The following is a 12,127-nucleotide window of genomic DNA, read 5'->3' as shown; positions in this document are numbered from 1 at the left end:
TTTATATTTACAGGCAAACATTTTGTAACCTTCACACGCACAAGATTAAGGTTGTACGCACATAAAAAAAAAAAAGGGAGAGGGCTTCAACTTCAGTAAAACCAAAAAACTCCAGGCAACCTATTGTTGCTTTCTTCGAGATATCAACTGCTACCAATTCCCTTCTTAGGGAGTGAAAGAAATGCAGTGAACTTAACTTTAAATTAACTGATTGCTTCATTGAATACTAAGGGGCACCATCCGTTGTCTTGAATTTTTAACGGTACTTAATTCTGCTCACTAATGGAGACATTAGTCATAATGATCACTCCGGTTCAAACTCACTTTTAAAGACGTTGATTCTCCACATAGAGGTGATTAAAACAGGCGGAGGAGGGAGGGGGCTGGAGGGGTTGTTGTCATTTTCATTTGTGAGACAGGCTGGAAATAAGAAATGTGGAAACTGAAACCAACACAAACTGTATAAAGCCAAACAACTACCATAGCAATTCAGCTCTTCTTCCTATTTGCTCGGCAGCTTTTGAGAATTTTGAGCGAGTGTCTCTCTGCGTCCAGCACCGCAGGCCTTGTTACTGCCATCTCCACAAGCATCCCGCCCAGTCTTTTTAAGGAAGTTTTCCATATCACTGGGCTCTGAGTGTTGGATGCGATCGGTTCAGCTTTGATGTCAGGCTATGTGATGTCCAGCTGCTTCTTAACATGCTGTGGCCGAGCTCCTCATCAAAAAAGCAACAGTCTCGACCCCGCTGTTTTATCGAGGACCATCTCCAAGCTTACTTTTCTTCTTTTGTCTTGGAGCAGGTGGTAAATGAACAGCTGCAGCGTGATGTTGATCCAGATGGTGTTTCTGAGAATTTCCAGTCTGGCTTTAAGTCACGTTGCAACGCACAAAAAGCACATTTAAGAATTTTAAACTACATTCTTTCAATAGTGGTGATACTTTGGACAGTGACTTTCTGTTTAATGCAAATATCTGCGATGTAGTAGCTGATTTATCAACACTTATGCAACCTGGAAATACCCGAGTCAGGCTCTCTACTCACAGAGAGATACAAAGCCTTCTCTGCTGCGGAGCAGCCCAGCTTTTTAGGTTGGAGCCGCACAGTGTGTTGGTCATCATGAAACACTGCAGAAAACCAGTCTTTTTAACCCATCTTCTAACCTTGGCCCTTCACTTTCTCTTCTTTTCTAACGTTGTTTGTGTTTTAAAGTGAGATTATACTACATTGACTGAGGTTGTTGTTTTGTAATGTGCTTAATAAATACATGTTAACTTGACTTCAATTAAAGAAGGTAGGTAGAATCACGTTTCATATATCACATGCCCTTCACTTCTGTCAGGGCCAAAATATTGAATTCCAATCAAATATCAAACTTCCGTTTCATAACTGCACTGCATTATTTGTGTGTGTATCTTCTATCTCGGTAAACTTGTAGCTTCTGCCAATAAATTTGTCGATCGATGGTCTTGCGTGCCTGCGTTAAATGTCCTTTGTGTGTCACGAAGGACACTTCGAATTGCCTAGTTGTCGAGCGGCGCAAAAGTCCGGCTAATGGATGATGTACACCACTGTGAGCGATGCCATTAGCGTTTTGAAGGTTAACTGGGTGATGATGCAGGGTCTCGATTCGCCACAGCAACAGCCTTCTAGCTTCTCATTATCTGGTATGGCTCGTTTTGCGAAAGAATGCTCTTAAAAAAGCTGTTTACTTATTATTCATGATCACTTCTGAGTTCGGGGCAATAAATCAAAATTGCGGCCAGAGACGTCCAGCATGAGGATGGATTAACTGCGGTGCTGTGGCCACTCGCCACAGCAACCCTGTTCCCCGCTATATCTGATATTTATGTGCCCACTTAAATCCTTATTAGAGAAACAAATTATTGGCTTGCGAGCTGCCGCTTTCCTGAGAAGGATTTTCCAGACAGCTGCTTTCATGTTGCTGACACTTGCGCATGCTCGGCATAGTCGTGATCAAATTAGCACATCAGTAATTTTCTTTAGGGTCTCGGAAAGCTCGATGAACCATCCCTGGGTGTATTTAACAATTCTGTTATTGATTTCCGGGCTTCAGTGAGCCAAGAGAGGCACTTTGGCATGCAGATTCTCGTAAGAAGGAGATAACAACGCGGCCAGTGTCAATATATAAGAAGACAGGATGAAAACGAGCGCTAAACAACGGCTGCTTGCAGTTTGAACTGTCGCAAGCGCAGCATGAGTTTGGCCCTGTCATCAAGGTGATGATGTAGTTTGCTGAGAACACAGGCAACTTAAAGGTGTGCGTTTGATGGCCAGAAGTAACAAAGTACATATACTTTACTGCACTTGAATACGACATTGCACTCTAGATTTTTTCGAGTATCTGTACTTCACTGCAGTATTTCTTTTTTCTGATGGCTTTTTAGTTGTACTCCCTACTTTTGTGCACAAATGTCTGTGCTTTCTATCTCTTACATCGGGGAAAACGCACTTGTTTCTTTTGTGTTTAAAAGTCCTAAAAAGAAACAAATTCTTTAAAAGATACAAATTCTGTTGGAAGTAATTCACTCATTATAGTTCTTGCTTGAAGTGCAGCTATTTGAACTATGCTGTTGTATAGTTCAGTATAAAAACTCTACTTAGTTTTACTTCAGTAAAGGAGTCAAATCAGTACTTTTACTTTTACCAGAGTATTTTGTTTTGCTCAAGTATCCGTGCTTTTAACTTTTCTTAAGTACAGAGGGTGAATACTTTTACCACCTCTGTTTAAGGTTGATAAAGTCAATGTACACGCAGCGTCTTCCTTGTGTTAGCTTGTCATGTGGCGTTTTACCATTTCCTTCACTGTCTTCCTGGTCTTTACACCAGGTCACGTTATGTTACTATAAAAAGTCCGCCAATGCCGCACTGAAGAAGTCACAGCTTCGCAACATCTGTCGTGTGTCCTGTACTTACTATTTCCGAGTGCGTTAAGCCCCTTTGCAGCTCTCCGTAACTCCGCTGTCCAAAAACGGGCCTTAGGAAGAAAAAAAAAAACAGGGGGAGGAAGAAGAAGAACAAAGCCTGCACCTGCGAGGAGGACGCTGGCGACAACGTGAACCCGTGAGAGTGTTCCGTTCGCCACAGGATTAGCAGCCATGAAATGCAATTTGCATCCCTTTCACCAAGCGAGGGGAAGGCTTGTTCACTGGCTGCGGATGAGAGAGGCACGGTGCCACATGGCTCGCAGTCGGCTAAGTAAGGAGTGTCACAGAGCTGTGTGTCGACAGCTTTGGAGGAGGCAGCTGTCTTCCAGTCACTCAGGGAACAAAGGTTCCCTCCAGATGTTCAGCCGCTCGCAGCTCAGGCTGAATAAAAAAAAAAGAAAAGCATTTGAATATGAATTAGACTGTAATTCCTGATAAGTGGGAGAGTTTCAATAATCGGCCCGTATTCAATTTTCAAGTGTTTTGCTTTCAATTTCAAATTGCACGGTTAGAGAAATTCAGCCTCGGCTCGTGAGCCGGATGGAATTGGTGCTGGAGCGCTTCGAATTCAATCTTCCCGCATGCTGATCTGTGGTCACGTCAAATAAAGATGTCAAATCAGATCACACTGTTTCCGTAAACAAAACAACATCATTTGAGCACAGAGTGGCAGAGCAGAGGAGGAGCCTGCAAAGCCACTGTCTGCAGTGAAGGGATTCAGCTCTCTAAACTAAGCTAAAAGCATCATAAATATATTATAAACAGCACATAAAGACGTTGTCGTTTTAAAGTGGGTTGACTAATACACACTGTAATCCAAACCCACAGTTGAGCTTATATTGTTACGTTTGATACAAGATCGTTCCAGACTGTGTGCAGTCTAAATTTAGACTGGTTCGACTAATTTCCTACAAGAATGCTTGCACTGTTACACAAAATTCCTTTTAGTTTTACAGTATCTACCAAACACACTTCAAAGTGAAACTATTCGGAAGGGAGGGGTAGGAAATCGTACACAAAGGAGCTCTCAAAGGAGAACGGCCCGCAAGGATGGAACTCCACAACACCTTCCAGCATATAAATATCAAACACGGGATAGATGGTGGCTGTCTGCTTCAAATGTGACTATAAATGTCTCAGAAGTGATCAAAAGAAACTGTAAAAACAGCTATTTAAGAATTTAGGAGAAGCCACTCATGGTAAAAGACAATGGGTCACGACAAAATGAAACAATTCTTTCCCTCTTTCCCAGTCCTCATTTCGTTTTGATGTGCAATTCCCAGCCAAAGTGTTAAGCATGTTAAAAGTCGCAGAAATGATCTCGGCATGTTGCTCTCGTTGGTGTAACCTCCTAATAAGCTTACAACTACAACCATACAAAACAATGTTTTGGCCTTTGCCTCCCTGGTTGATCGAAAAAAGATTCTCCCCCTGTGGAAGTTGCGTCGGCCACCCTCCTTCGGAGCCTGGCTGCATGATATCCTGTTTTTGTTAAAGCTGAAAAAAAATAAATTTAACCTCAGGGGGTTGCTCCAGAAAGTTTTATTCCCAGTGGGAATCTTTGCTACATTATTTTTGACAAACTTCCTTCAACAGACTTTTCTCCGTGATAAATAGTTTGCATCTTGAGCACACTTAAAATTCAACCCCAGATGAAGTGTCTGTAATTAAGGCTGACAGAGCAAGTTGAGTACCTGGTAGAGCCGGGTTGGTTGAGATGTGGGCGAATGTTACATTTATTTTTTCTTTGATATTACGACTATTATTACTATATTATTACTATGTTATTACTATATTATTACCATTTAATTATTCATGTATTTTTCCTTTATCATCCTTTCCAACTCTGTCAATATATTATTTTTTGTTTGACTTGTCTTTTAAGTGTGATGTAAAAGTTGGTGGGGGGAGGGTCTATGTTGCTTCTAAAAAAAAAAAAAAAGAGTTGTCTACTTTAATTGTAATGACCATGCCAACTGTGACACAATATAATATGTTTGTTTTTTTAAAAAAAAAAAGCATAGCAGAAGTTCTCAGCAAGTCGGGGAACATGAATTACGTCTGCGACTCGTTGGCGTCCTGTGGCTGCTCTTTGTGCGTCACAACTGGCCTGTGTGTGTGTCGTCACGTCGAGCTGTCACACGTGGCGTACTGCATGTCGGACTCTGGCGTTTGCCGCGGCAGCAGACACCCAGAGCTCCACGTGCGCTCGCAGCCTCCTCGTGCGCTGGTACGACGCAGGGGTGAGTCACGGCGGCTCTTTGCATTCGCCGTGCTCTCTTTCATTTTTGCATGTCGCATTCATTTGTAATTTCATTACATTTTTTGGGAAAAGGCGCCGACGATTCACCTTAGCGCTTTTAACGGCATCAATTTCTATTCCTGCATTCGATCAATGAGGCATACGTTTCAAATCACCTTTGTTTGCGCTCATAAAAGCTCCATCTCATCTCTCTGGTGCTTCCCTCCCCGCAATGCCCAGCGACAGCACACAGAACGGATACAGACGAGATGGCATCCGGCCACAGGTTACCTGCGTAGGCGCCAGTAGTGGCGCCGACAACAACAACATGCGGCGAGAATATTTCCAGCTCAGGCAAAAGTGAGGCCGCTCTGAAAATCAAACACAATATGACACTGCGGCGGGCTGGCTGGTGCTTTATGGTCTCACTTGTCTGAGTGCAGTCGCTCTGCTGCTGCTTCTTCTTCTTCTTCTTCTCCTTCAGTCGGCTGACTGCGTGCAAGTGGCCTGCACTTGTCTAAAAAAAAAAAAAAAAAAAAAAAAAAAAAGGGAGGTTTTGGGATTTAAAATGCTGAAATCAATTGAAATAGTTTTTCCCCCTTCCTCCTTCATAATCAGTTTCCTTTTCATTGAGACGCTCGGCTTGCGAACCGTATGCAGCGCGTAACAACGAGTGAATCATGAGCTAAAAGTATCCGCCCAGTGGGTCATCTGTCAGGGCCGCTGACAGTACCAGCTGGCCCCGTAGAGTCTGCCAAGGGTACAAGGCAGGTTAGAGGGTTGACCTCCCACAATCATAATTCTCACCTTTTTTTCCCTCTCTCTCTCTCTCTCTCTCACTCTCAGCTTCGGGGGGATGCGGCCAAGCTCTCGAGTTGGTGCTTGTGCACGCTCCGGAACGGCGGCATAATTGATCCCCCAAAAATAAATAAATTAGGGAGGAAGAGGAAACAGCAGGACGGGAGGAGCAGGTTGCCCACGCGGTCACTCATGTCCAGCGCGTTGCTGCGAGGGGCCGAGTTCAAAAGGGGCGGAGGATGAGAGAACAGAGTCACACGGGCTGGGAGATCAAAGTGTGTGTGTGTGTGTGTGTGTGTGTGTGCGTGCGTGTGTGCGGGTGTGTGTGTGTGCGTATTTGTATTAGTCAGTGAAGGTATCGCTATACAAATGATTAAAGTGTGGAGATGATTAAAGAGAATGCCTCCTGAACTTTGTTGTGCGTGTGTGTGTGCGTGTGTGCGTGTGTGTGTGTGTGTGTGTGTGTGTGTCTGCGTGTCTGCGTGTGCTCCCTGATGAGTTGCCTACAAATTGTGTGGCCACAAACGCTGATGTTGTCATGTATGGCGCAGCAGGGCCAGCACATATCCTGCCATTAGGTTAAAAAAAAAAAAATCCCATTGTAAGGAACATTTTCAATAAATCCCTCCTGTTTTATTCACATTCCTAACTGGAAGCTATTTGACAACGTCCTAAGCATTTTTAACACGCTCTGGCAATTTCTGCTTCGCTGAATTCATAAGAGATGTGCTTGGGGGTAATCTGCAAATTTGCACCAAACGCTAATGTAGCCACATGCACACATCCTCCTTGACTAGTGTTCACGAAGCCGTGGCTGCATAATTCATTCGCGCTCATGTGGAATTTGAGAAGCGGTGGAGTGGCTATTTTAAATGAGTAGCACTTCTGATACAGGCCTGGCATGGCGCATCTGTTGGATTTATTTCGTGGGAAATTGTCCGAAACATTTGTAGGGTGTAACCGAGTCGCTCTCAAAACCTGGACGCACCCTCTGTCTGTCACATCCAAGGCAAACCAATCCAATGTTTTTGACCTCCTGTCTGTGTGAGTGGCGACATTAGACTTACATTACTGCCCAGTGGTGAAAAAAGATCTACTGCTGTGCCTAACTATGAACTCTAAAGCTTGTATGGGTCAGTATTGTAGAACCAAAGTCCAGACTTAGACTTTAGTTTAGTTAATTTTTAATTATTCAATTAATCATTTTCATCAACTTTATTTAATGAAAACAACAATTGTTTGCAAATGAGTTTTTGTAAAAATGTGAAAAAGTCATTTCTGTGAACTTGTCCTTGGTACCAAAACCAACAACCGCAAAAGTAGAAAAGCAAAAGCATGTATACAAAAATATGTATCTAAAATATCCAACCTGCATCACAATAAGTGATTGGTAACAAAACGGTTACCGCTGAACATTGATGAAACACAACCAATGTTAAGTGGCAGCAAAAGCAAAGGTTTGAGTTCAGAAGATTGACTCAAACAGAATCATTTTTTAATCGATTCCAGTCAAATAATCATTCTAGCATTGCTTTAGATCAGACTTTTCACAGTGTCTTTGTCCTAATTAATTTGTCCTATAGTTTCCCTTGACCAAAATAACAATGTAAGAATGTCAGCTTAGCAATTCCGAGGACAACTCATTCTCTCCTCTCTGTCGCGCAAAACGTCCGAACATGAAAAGATTTAGAATTCAAATCTCCAAGTCCATGTTGCCTTTACAGTTGCGGCATCTTTTCCTGCATGGACAAAGTACCCAGTGGCCGACTTTCTAGAAAAGCCTACAACCCCAGTTAAAAGTCGCTAACCATCTTTCACATGTCCGTCACTGTTTAAAGACACTCTGGAGCCGCTCAGTCGGCTTAGCCAACGATCGGGCTGTCAGTCTCCTCGCCAGAGTCTTAAAAAATCTCATTATTATCCGTCAACGTTGCTCAGCCACTATATTAAGTTAGCGCTTTGTGGCGGCTCATTCATCTGTCCGACCGGGTTCACGGGCAATGAATGAAACATCCGTGGCAAATAAGGAACATTGTGAGGAATCTAATTCAGTCGTCTGTGATATGTGAGGAGATTAATTTCCTCGCCTCTGAAATTAAATCTTTGCCGCGACGAGACAAGGAAGTTCGACTGGAACCCAATCAAGTCAGGGGGGGAGCTGCAGTCATCGCCGGCACCTTGAAGGCGGCGATGACGAGTGAGCGTGTCCAAAAGCGGGGCTCTAATTCTCCAGGATAATTACAGACGTGACACACTCGGCGGAAGATTTAAGGGCCTGACAATTACCGCCGCCGTCGGAGGCCCGCCTTTGTTGGTTTTATTATCGGAGAATTCTCCCCAATTGATGGTTTTTAGGAACAGAATAATTGTGTCAAGTGCTTTCTAGGTACAAAAAAAATAGAAGAAAAAAAAAAACCTGCAGCAAGGGCGGGGGGAGGGGGAGGGGGGGCGTCGAGGAGGAGGAGGGAGGCTGAAGTTTATTTTGGCACCGGGCCTCAGCTGTCCCAGCTCGGCCGGAGGTGAGAAGCTAAGCAGTGAGCTGTGACGGGAGCGCAGGTACAAATAAAAAAAAAAAAACACCACCAAAAAGCACACACAAAAAAAAACCTGAGGTTGCATCATTAATTTATCCCAGCATCCACTGTGGCCGGGACCTCAAAGCCTTCCTTTACCTGCGTGTGTTTGTGTGTGTCCAGCAGCAGTCGCATGACCTCTGACACTTTGCGGATGTCAATTCTCCCCGCGCTCAACTTGCACTCAGAGCCGCTTCAGTGTCTCGAGCCTATCGGGTCTCCTTTTGTTTTACTGCTGAACTGACTCCACTTAGCCCTCTGTTTGCAGCCTCCTGCGAGAATGCTGGATTCTAACTTCCTGCCTGTTCCAACTTGTATGAAAGGAGACGCGGCGGTTTCAGACGGGCGGAACGAGCACCCGTCTGGGAGTGCTGCCACTATCCTGCCTGGTCGAACCCGTGTGTGAAAGTAGACACGGTGGCCTCGGAGAGGCAGAACCGACACTAATTGTGACTCTGAGAGATGTATCTGCGCCCTTTGTGACATCACACAGGGCACTTATTTTTTCTGTACCAGCTGAGGGTGAGACGCTAAGCAGTAAGCTGTGACGGGAGTCCAGGTTTAAAAAAACAATAAAAACAAAACAAACAGATGCAGCTGCATCATTAATTTATCACATCATCCACTGCGTTCAGGTATTCAAAGCCTTCATTGCTTTATTTCTGTGTGTGTGTGCGCACGAGCGTGTTTCTGTGTGTCTGTGTGTGTGTGTGTGTGTGTGTGTCCGCCCGCCGTGGTCCCTCTGGCGCTAACCAGCCCCGGCCCTGCGGACACACAGCGGCGTACCGAGTTCGAGATGGAAGTGAACGCAGCGTGGATGCTGCCAGTCAACACCGGACCCACAAGGCTGAGAGCTGCGGCCCTGCAGGAACAACTGGCAGATGGCTCCTCAGAATAATGACCGAGTGACATCTGCAGCGTCAAACAAGCCATCCGGCTCGCACACTCACCTTGACCCACCGGCGGCGGCGGCGGCGGCAGAGATCCAAGCCAAGCTGGCGGACGGGTGTTTTTCGTCTTCACCTCTTTTTGTGTTTCCCCTCGCAGGCGCAGCACCCGCAAACTGCGAGGAATAACTTTTGCAGTTGCAAGTTTCTCAACTATTCCGGCGGAAAAGGACAGCGTGTGAGAAAGTCCTGCGAAGAGAGAGAAAAAAAAACAACAAACCCCCAAAAAAAGTTAACAGATTTTACGTGGGCGTTGTGCGTGAGTTGAGCACTCTTCCGTACACCAGAGATTCAGTCAATGCCAAACGATTGGGAGTAAAAACATTTTTCCTCGGATCTTTTTTTTTTTTCCTTTTTCTGATTTTCCACAGTTGCAAAATGAAAGGGAAAAAAAATCAAATTACAAGACGCGCCTTGAATCATCTCTGGATGCTTGGGATGCGTTCGAGGCACGTTATTGACAAGCGGTGCAGGAACAGCGAGGCCTCGTCTGAAGACTTCTCGCTCGCTCTCGGGGAAGGACGCGGCGCCGAGAACAAAGGTCAATTTCTGACAGAGCCGAGATGCCGAAAAAGGTCAGACTGCTTGTGCCATTTGGAAAAGGGGGGAAGTGGGGGGTCAGCGTGACGCCGAGCTGCCAATATGATTTCAGCGAGTCTTTTTGTTAGCGTCGTAAACTGTTTGCTGAATAAATGAATGCGGCCGGCGAGTTGCTGGGAAACTTTAGAGGCCGGCGGGAGAGGAGTGCAAGCTAACATCAGAACAAAGAGGGATAGGACAGAGTTTGTTTTGGTCCAACGTTGCAGCAAAGATCTAAAGCGTAGGTGTCAAACTCTGGCCCGCGGGCCCAAATTTGGCCCACAGTGTAATTATTTTTGGGCCACGAGGCAATATTAAATGAGTACTAGGGCTGGCCCACCAGTATTATACAGCACATGTACCGCTAATGCTACAAATTCCACAATGCTCTCCTGGTATTTTTGGCTCACGGTTTACTTTAACAGACTATAATTAACGTTTTCTTTCTGCACTTTTTCTTGTTACTCCAAGGCATAGGTTTGAATGGTTGGACGTTCGTTGAAGGATATTTATATTAGTTGATTGGTTTATTATTATTTTATTGTAAAATGTATTATCAACCCGTGGAAAACGGTTACTGTTGAATTTAAAACAGAAGGTTAAAAAAATTTTTATCTACATTTCATTTATTCCAACATGTTTTTTTTTTTTATTTGAAATTCAATTTTGCAGTTGGAAGTTATTCATTGTATAGTCTTAAGCTTAGTTCGTTCCATATTCAATGTTGACGTAAAACTTGTTTGGGTTCACATGAAATGGCTCACTGTTATATCTGGAGGAAGATTTTTGCTCTATATATCAATACTGGCCCGCAGCTTTGTCAAAGTTTTACCATTTGGCCCCACTGTTTGAGTTTGACAGCCTGATCTAAAGTGAGGTGTCTCGTGAAATTCTCGACATGGGGAAATCATGTTAAATGAGTAAAATAGAAAAGCCTGAGGAGCATGACTTGGCTTGCGTCAAAAACACGTCTGGATGGGAACTCCAGGTTTCTGAGGTCGCGTGCTGAACGATCAAGCCTCCGTGTGTAAGACCGGTGTTAGCGGGAGACACTGAGCCCAGACATCCGTCGGCTTTAGCCAAGCTAAGAGAGACTTTATGAGTCTACTACTCAGATTAAAACGGATTGTGTAGGGTTTCCTTGCATTAGCGATGCCGACTCATTCAAATGCATATAAATGGCTTAGTAGCATTGCATGGGAGGCTTTCACTGGCAGATTGCAAACAGCAACGTGTTGCTGTATTTTTTTAGTTGAATGTGGGATAATGCAGGCGTGCATTATAGATACTGTAAATATTTTACTTCTTAAATTTTCTGGTAATAGTTGGGAGTGACACAATGCTAAAGCCGCCTAGCCTGCCGCTCAAAAAATCCCGCTTTTCGCGCCACTGAGTCTCAGATATGAAGTGTGAGGAATCGCCGAATGGCTGGGAGTCCCGGAGCCTCCTTAGCCTCCCTATAAGCTCTTTTAGCTTATGCTCGCCACTTGGAACGCATTTTTTTTTTTTTTTTGGTCTGCCGCAAGCCTTTAACCCACTTTTTGTCCAGAAGACAAAGTGCTGCTTCTGGGGAACCTGCGCAAACAACCACAGTCACTGTGGCCAGAATTTCATAGAAACCTCTTGCTGGATCTTCTTATCCGAGCTGATAGCGTGGAAGAGAAGCTTAGCGTCAATTAGAAACAGATGTGAATAATGTATGCGTGCAAAGCGAGAGAGTTCTAGAGAGGTCGATACGCACAACCGTGAAGAGGTTGTGTCATCAAGGTGGAAAAAAATTAGATCATGAAGTGGTCTGTTAGAGCTTTTGGGTTAGTAACGCAATGACTATCAGAACAGCCATCCATCCATTTAGCATCTTCAGCCGTATTGCTTTAATTTCAGTGTATTTTCTCTTTCCTCGTAATTTAACTTTACTGTTTGTCTTGAAGAGCGTGCAAAGGTTACGAAATGGGCTGTTTTGAAAGAGCAAGCACGGAGGTTAAGTGTATGCCTTTGGTACTGCGTGAAGCATTAAGTGCCTATTTATATTGAAATAAAA

At 44.3% G+C, this 12,127-nt stretch overlaps 1 protein-coding gene across 1 annotated transcript in view; it reads left to right on the top strand.

Annotated features, from left to right (window-relative positions):
- Positions 1-12,127, top strand: part of wdr27 (WD repeat domain 27) — a 210,966-nt gene that overhangs the window by 127,791 nt on the left and 71,048 nt on the right. The gene's annotated exons all lie outside the window — the stretch shown is intronic.

Source organism: Nelusetta ayraudi, unplaced genomic scaffold (genome assembly GCF_046127955.1).
Source record: "Nelusetta ayraudi isolate G7.1 ecotype Tasmania unplaced genomic scaffold, CSIRO-AGI_Nayr_v1 ptg000008l, whole genome shotgun sequence".
In the NCBI taxonomy this organism is placed as follows: Eukaryota; Metazoa; Chordata; class Actinopteri; order Tetraodontiformes; family Monacanthidae; genus Nelusetta; species Nelusetta ayraudi.
Note: the sequence above shows the minus strand (reverse complement) of the source record. Positions and strands in the feature narration are given on the sequence as shown.